The sequence below is a fragment of the Phoenix dactylifera genome, chromosome 4, assembly GCF_009389715.1.
Source record: "Phoenix dactylifera cultivar Barhee BC4 chromosome 4, palm_55x_up_171113_PBpolish2nd_filt_p, whole genome shotgun sequence".
NCBI lineage: Eukaryota > Viridiplantae > Streptophyta > Magnoliopsida > Arecales > Arecaceae > Phoenix > Phoenix dactylifera.
The window spans coordinates 15,246,909-15,255,397 of NC_052395.1; positions in this window are offsets into that span (position 1 = coordinate 15,246,909).

Below are 8,489 nucleotides of genomic sequence, written 5' to 3' on the forward strand. Positions count from 1 at the left end.
AAAATGATTTCATTATGATTGTCATAAGTTGAATTCTAAGCTTACTTCTACAATGTCCAATGTTATATGAGCTTTATCAATGCCATTTGAATTGCTTGAATCAAAGCTCAGATGAAGAAGTTATGAGCAAAATACCAGAGCAATATCAATATAGTCTATGACTAGGATAGTAAGGGTAGAACTACCCAATATTTGAATGTTCGAGTGTACACAAATAAAATTTCTTTCTATCGAGTTCATGTTAGCTCGTCGTTGGTCCAAAACTCTTTTTTTTGCATGGTGGATTTTGCCCAAGTTTTGGTGGATTTTGAGGTCGAAGGCGAGATCATTTGGTTGAGTCTTTGGTTGCGGCTTGCCGCAACGGCATCCATTGGTGAAGTCTTTGTTGGCAGCAAAGTGCTCTTAGTAGTGAGGCAGCAAGTTATTAATTATCCTTGGGTAGATTAGTTTTTTATTTTCCTTAGCCTTTAGTTTCAAAGTTATTTTGCTTTTTTACTTCTAATATTAGTTTAATTTCTACTTAGTAGTTTAAGATCATTGCTCAGGTAATTGAGCCTTTTGTTGGGTAGGCCTAGAGCTAGCACTAGGGCCCCAACCTACATCACGAGGTGATCTTTACCATTGGATTGTAGAAGCTATTGCTAGGTTGGGGTTTAGGATAGAGGGTAAGTTAAGGCAATAACTAGTCATAGTCATTTTGACATTTATAATTTACAATTAAAAGGCTAGTGAATACATGCAAGCATCAACCTCGTATGGTAAGTATTTAGCCATATGCATGTGCGAATAATTGAAGAAGAATATTTTATAGGGGTAATTAATAGCCGGTCCAGTGTTGGACCGGACTATAATTTTTAGTCCCTGTTTACTCTTTTTGTAACAGCCGGTCCATCCCGTTTTTGGCTTTCTGTTTGGAACGAAAATAGCCCTAAAGTTCCCACCGAAACAGCCGGTCCATCCCGTTTCTGGCTTTCTGTTTGAGACGAAAATAGCCCTGAAGTTCCCACCGATTCGGCTTCATCTCTTCCCATTTTTCACTCTTATCTTCACACAGAAATAGCTCTCATCGTTAAGGATTCATATTTCCCCCCTTTTGCAATCCTATCTCCCCACGAAATTTTCCATCTTCCTCACCGATTCCGGTTGATCTGGTGTCCCCTGTTTCAAACCCTAAGACCGTAAACAAGTTCCCACCGGCAAATCGCTCTTGCTCCCGACTAAGAGTTCCTCTGTCGACTCTATTTTTCGGCAGGTCTCCGACTTAGAGTTCTGAGTCGACGGCATTTTGTCGACTCCCACACCAGATTCTTTCCTTGACGCTCGCGACTTCGCCCCGATCGTTGGTCGACGGTGCTTCGTTCGACATCGCTTCCCAAACCCTCTCCGAGGCGTATTGCCAGTCCTTCGACGGTTTGTAAATCCTGCATCATACTTTCTCAATTTGGTTTTCGTAGCAACAAACTGTTATATAGTATTGTAGGACATTTATTTTAAAAATGTGCGAATGCTTAGGATTTGAGAAATTTTCAGACAGGGACGTTATGATATCAAAATTAAGATTTTTGTCTTCAAAAAGCTTGATTATTTGGGAAACATTTCTGTTCGTTGTTATAGTTTGTTAAAATCATTCATTATCCCGTCTATGTTTTACTCAATTATATATTTTTATATTTGAGTTGATTTTATTCACAATTAGTATTTGAATATATTTGTGTTGCAGACATTTTTCATGGCTCCAATTCAGACTAGACGCAAAGCACCTGCTGTTGGCCCTAAAAATATGATCAATGGTAAGTGTTACTTCAACCATTTTGTCAATTTTATGGTCACCTTAGTCCCGTTATTGTCTCATGAGCAGAAGGTTAGGATCATCGGCACATTTTTTGGGCATTTGCTAGGTCTTCCATATATTAAACAGAGTAGACCTATCCTGGATACTCTGCTCTCCTTCTGGGATGATGATGAGGAGGGTTTTTGGTTTGGTAAGGTTTTAGTTCCTTTTGTAGGGAGCAATTTTGCACTAATTCTTAGTTTAAGTGCGACGGGCGATGAGGTAAAACTGCATAGTAAGGGAAGGGTCACGTCTGACCTCATCATCCATTTTTTTGAGGGGGACCATAAAAAAGCCAATAGAAATGCAGTTAAGAATAGATTACAATTTCTTGTTGGAAAGAGCAGACAACAAGATATAGAGGATTTCACAAAGTTATGGGTTCTATATCTCTTTGTGACTATCCTCTTTCCAACTATATACTATTATATTCCTAAGGCATTATGTTCATATCTTGATGATTTAGACCGCTTAGGTTTATATTGTTGGGGTCTTGCTGTTTTTGCTTTTCTTCACCAACAAATACCTAGTGTAGCTGATAGTGTGCAGTCAAGGAATATCACTGGTAAGGGATCGGCTAAATATATGGACGGCTGCACGGTCGCTTTGGTGGTAAGCATCTTAATGTCTATTTTAAATTTCATTGTTAAGATATGTATTTACTTCTAATTTTATGTTTACATTGATTTTTTGCAGGCATGGCCTGTTGAGCATGCGAACAACCTTGTTGGAAGCCAACGACCCCCCTTCATGTATCCACGTCTCCTGCGTTGGAGCAATGCCCCATTTCCTCGCAAGGTGGACGTGATTGCTGAAATCATGAAGAAGTTAAAACGATATCATGTTTGAATTTTTAATTCTTACATCGAAAATAATTTTAGTTGATGCCAAACTTAAATTTTCGCTTGCATCAGGTAATCGAGAAACTAGAGCCTAGAGAGGAGGAGTTACACATTCTCTCGCGAGGAAGGCCACGAGACGTTGCTCCGATAGAGACGCGAAGAGATGATGCATTGCAAAAGGGTTTACAAAAAAGTTTCAATGTTTGTACAAAAAAACTTACAAGCATTCTAGACTTTCGCACGTATCTTTCAATTGAAGGCACACACTTATGTACATATGGCACACACCTCTCTTGTATGTAGACATCATTAATTCTTAGCAGCACACACTGACAACCACTCGGCACACATCTTTCTTGACTTGGCACACTCCTTTGAATTGATGGGAAGTTGTTATTTCTATATGGCACACACTTATGTACATATGGCACACACCTCTCTTGTATCTAGACATCATTATTTCTTGGCAGCACACACTGACAACCACTTGGCACTCATCTTTCTTGACTTGGCACACTCCTTTAAATTGATGAGAAGTTGTTATTTCTATATGGCACTCAATATATCCTTTCTTTAACCATTATTATTTCGCAATAGCAATAACTTTAAACCATTAGGCACCTATTTACTTAAATTCGGTATGCATTTTTCACTTGCCAGTATACACTTAGCTCCATTTGGCACACACCTATCTTCTCTACACACATCATTAATTCTTGCTAGCACATGCTTACAAACACCTGGCGCACATATAATTTCATTTGGCATTTAAGGAAATACATACACTTAGTTGGATAACTCTTTTGTTTTAGTTACCTTCATCTAGCCATAGGGAACCTCATCTAATGGAAAGCATAGAGAAACACATGAGATTGGTTGAGAGGTGTTTAAGAACACATGGCTTTAGTTTACAAGACCCTGAAACTGTTGGGGATGACGAGGGGGGGGGGACGATCGCCGGTTGGTCCTGATAGATAAGAGGTTGTCCAGAGTCGAAAAGGTCCTCCAAGATAAGGGTCTCTTGTCGGATGACCAACGAAGTGAGCATGCGACCGGTTCTACTGTGGTAATCAAAGTTTGACGAATTATTAACTCAGTTTTCTTGTCGAACTTGTATTTTTTTATGAATTTAATACCACACATTCTCAGTTGAGGGAATAGCATACTGCAGTTGGTGAAGCTCTGGACCAAGCTGCAGCGGAATTAGAGGATTTGCAACATAGTGCAGAAATGGTGGAGGTTTGTAATTATTTTCTTCCGACACTATTTGATTGTAGCTTTGTAGTGTATATCGTTATTACATAAAATGCATATTCCTATCAGGTTATTTGGTCCACTGATGTCCAAGGCGAAAAGTTCCTTCGAGATGCCACAATTTTTGATGAGGCTATGGATCAAGGTGAAGCGGAAGAAGAGGATACGCAATATAGTGCATATGACTTGGAGGTAGAGTAACTTTTGCATCGTAAGGCAAATTATAATTTCACAATTAAATAATTATTGGTAGTTACTGAAATTGCATATTACTAGCAGGTTATTTGGGCTACTGATACTCCTTGCGAGAAGAAATGTGGATCGACTACCAAATATGTCTCCTCCTTATGCGGCGCGTGAAGTTTGGAGCACGCGAGAGAAAGGCAATGGAGAAAGCAAAAGCCATATCCCAATTTTCGAAGACTTATAAAAGGGCATATAAAAAATAGAAAGTCAACAAAATGGATGATTCGCCCGATTACTCAAGTAAGTTTCTGTTGCCTATAAGTACTGCACTTATGGAGCTCCACAGGTCTACTCCAATCGACAAAGAAACTCTCCCTCCTGGAGAGGTATAGCAATCTTTTCATTTTTCCTAATATTCTGTATCCATATATCAGTTGCTGATTCAATATCCCATGTCTTTGCTAACTTATATTGTTGTCTTCACATTTAATTGTTCTTAGCATTTAGTACAATCCTCTAACATAATTGATGTTGAGAGATCGGCGTCGCCTGAAAGGTCAATAAAAGTGGCACCAAAACTTACGTATCAATGTATCATGGGAAGGGGGAAGGTATACTCCCTCTTTACTGTGAAGAAGCTATTGATTTCTTTCTACAAGGAAACAACTTCAAGTAAGTTTCTTTTATTAACTGTGCAATTTCACATTTCTCACAAATAAAGTACCTTAAATATGTCAATGAAATACGTAGGCACACAATTTGGAAAGATGCAGATAATTTGAGACCATCATACACTGGTGATGCCATAGTCCAGCTCCTTCATGATGGGCCACTACGCAGTGATGTACATAAATTAGTGACATACCTCAGTTTAATCTATATCATTTGCTTTTTTAACATTTTTTCTGAAGTATAGGTCATGAACGTGTATTTTTCTGTGATGGAGCTATTCCAACGAGAATACGTTGAGCCCGTTGATAATTCAAGTATTTACCTGTGTTGCGAGATACAAGTTCTTTACATCAACATTTTAAATTAGAGAAACTACGTATTGAAAAAATTTAATTGTGTGCTATTATAAATTTTATAGGCTGCTGTAGTTCAACATCTTTCAAGTGTTCGTGATGTAACAGCTGATATTACCAGAAAAATTTTAGATTCTTTGCAGCCTAGTATTCGGAAGTGGTTAGGGCAAATTCAACTTTTCGATCTCGAACAGTGTAGATATTTATTTATTCCAATGAATACGAGATGGCATTGGTATCTAATTTCTCTGGACTTGACGAATCAATGTTTTGAATGCTACAACTTGATGTGGAGCTTCCATGTAGCAGATGACGTTATCAAATATGTGGGTATCAATTGTACAATTTTTTACATCGTTTTTATTTTTAAATTAAATCACAAGTTAAGCAGATATAATATATTGTGGATATTCTTGCAGGCATCATTTTTGAGACACTGGCTAGAAGACTGCGTTGGATACCATATCCCTGATTGTCCCGTTCGAGAAATTAGAGAGTGCGCACAACAGACACCCGATAGTGTGGATTGCGGGGTGTATGTGCTCATGTTTGCCGAGGAATTGATACGTGGCACAACCAGACCATTGCCGGAGGAGTTCAAGGATCCCTCTTTATACAGGAGCTGGGTTGCAGAAAAAATTTTGTTAAATACTTGCTGTCTTACATTTGATGGGTTCTGGTCATGGTATGACAAGAAGAAAAAATAGGCATAGAGATTAGAGCCTTTAGATGTAAAATAGTCTTATAACATTTTTAATTTTTGTGTAATTATACTGGTTGAGACAGTAATGACGATTAAATTTAATGATTTTTCAACAGTCTAATTTGCCTATCTCTCTTTGCTGTCGTGCTATATAAAGGATGCCATGACAATGCATCTTTGTTGATTTCTGTGACTTCTTGCCATCATTTTTTTGTGCCATGATGTGCCATGCTTCTAATGGCACAATGAATTTTCTGAAATGCAAGGTGCCAGTTGAACACAACCTCCAAGGATAAACTTCAACAAGTGTGTTCCAACCAAACGTTGATGTGTACAAACATTAACAAATTTTGTACCAAGCTGGGTGCCATGGTTTGTCATGCTGCATTATTTTGATTTGGATACTAATTCTCTGGCAGGTAGCTTTTTATTTTAGTTGAAAAGCAGGTCTTGAATAAAGTAATGACCAACTTTGCATTTCTTGAGTGTACGGGACAAATATGCAAGTACAAGCAAGTGAAAATCAGGTTTCTATTGAACACAAACTTCTGAGACAGGATTCATCAAGTGTGTTCCAACCAAACGTTATTGTGTGCAAACATTAATTAATTATGTGCCAGGTATGTATAAGTATGTTCAATTGTTTAAATAGAAGTCTCAATTGTGTACTTGGGTTTTATAAGTGGGTTCCAATCATACTTAAATGCGTTCCAAGCATACTTTCAAACAGATTTGAAACATGCCATAAATCTTTGAAACTAATTTTCTAACTCTCTACTTGAATTGGAGGAAAATGGTTCAAATGGCATACTAAAGTATCTGAAATGCATGGTGCCAGTTGAACCGTTTTCCTCCATTTCGGATTTTTAGCAAATGAAAGTGTTTCAAAGCAAACTCAAAAACCTCAGATAGTCTAAAACAAGTGTGTTTCAACCAAACGTTGATGTGTGCAAACATTAATTAATTGTGTGCCAGGTATGTAGAAGTGTGTTCAATTGTTTAAATAGAAGTCTCAAATGTGTGCTTGGGTTTTATAAGTGGGTTTCAATTATACTTAAATGCGTTCCAAGCATACTTTATTGTTTCAAATCTGTTTGGCAGATTTGAAATAGGCCATAAATCTTGAAAACTAATTTCCTAACTCACTACTTAAATCGGAGAAAAATGGTTCAAATGGCACACTAAAGTATCTGAAATGCATGGTGTCAGTTGAACCGTTTTCCTCCATTTCGGATTTTTAGCAAATGAAAGTGTTTCAAAGCAAACTCAAAATTCTCAGATAGTCTAAAATAAGTGTGTTCCAACCAAACATTGATGTGTGCAAACATTAATTAATTGTGTGCCAGGTATGTAGAAGTGTGTTCAATTGTTTAAATAGAAGTTTCAATTGTGTGCTTGGGTTTTATAAGTGGGTTCCAATCATACTTAAATGCGTTCCAAGCATACTTTATTATTTCAAATCTGTCAAACAGATTTGAAACAGACCATAAATCTTTGAAACTAATTTTCTAACTCTCTACTTGAATCGGAGGAAAATGGTTCAAATGGCACACTATAATATCTGAAATGCATGGTGCCAGTTGAACCATTTTCCTCCATTTCGGGTTTTAGCAAATGAAAGTGTTTCAAAGCAAACTCAAAAACCTTAGATAGTCTAAAACAAGTGTGTTCCAACCAAACGTTGATGTGTGCAAACATTAATTAATTGTGTGCCAGGTATGTAGAAGTGTGTTCAATTGTTTAAATAGAAGTCTCAATTGTATGCTTGGGTTTTATAAGTGGTTTTTCAATCATACTTAAATGCATTCGAAGCATACTTTATTGTTTCAAATCTGTCAGGCCATAAATCTTTGAAACTAATTTTCTAACTATGTACTTGAATTGGAGGAAAATGATTCAAATGGCATACTAAAGTATCTGAAAGTGTTTCAAAGCCAACTCAAAAACCTCAGATAGTCTAAAACAAGTGTGTTCCAAGCAAACGTTGATGGGTGCAAACCTTAATAAAATGTGTGCCAGGCTTTCATAAGTGTGCACACCACATACTGAAATGTGTTCCAAGCATAGTTTATTGTTTGCATAGAATGAACAATTATGTGCCAGGTTTTTATAAGTGGATTCCAATCATACTTAAATGTGTTCCATTGCAATCCACTGAAGTGTGCACCAGTATGGAATGTGTGCCTGGATTCACAGATCGTGTTCGAAGTATACTTAACATGGTGTCAGGAACTTTCATTGTATTTTAATAGTGTGTCATGGTGTACCATGTTATATTAACTCCTTTCAGAGTTATAAATACAGTATTCCAGTATTAATAAACAGTGTGCTAGGGATTACTGTATGCTGAGAAGTACTTATGTCTTACATGTTGCATAACCAGAGGTGTGCCATGGTATGCCAAGGGTTGCTTACTACCAATCGGTATAGAGACACGCAATCATCTGAATTTTTTGAAGTTTGTGTCTTATATTTCTCCAATAACATCAACAGTAAGAGTGTGACGGGGCAACCAGAGAACTATGCCATTCATTTCATTGACATCAAGTGTTTGTGCAAAATTCTTCCACAACAAAATAAGAAGCACATGACTACGACAAAAATGAAAAATTCAGATCTCCATATATTACACCTAATCTCCAAAATAT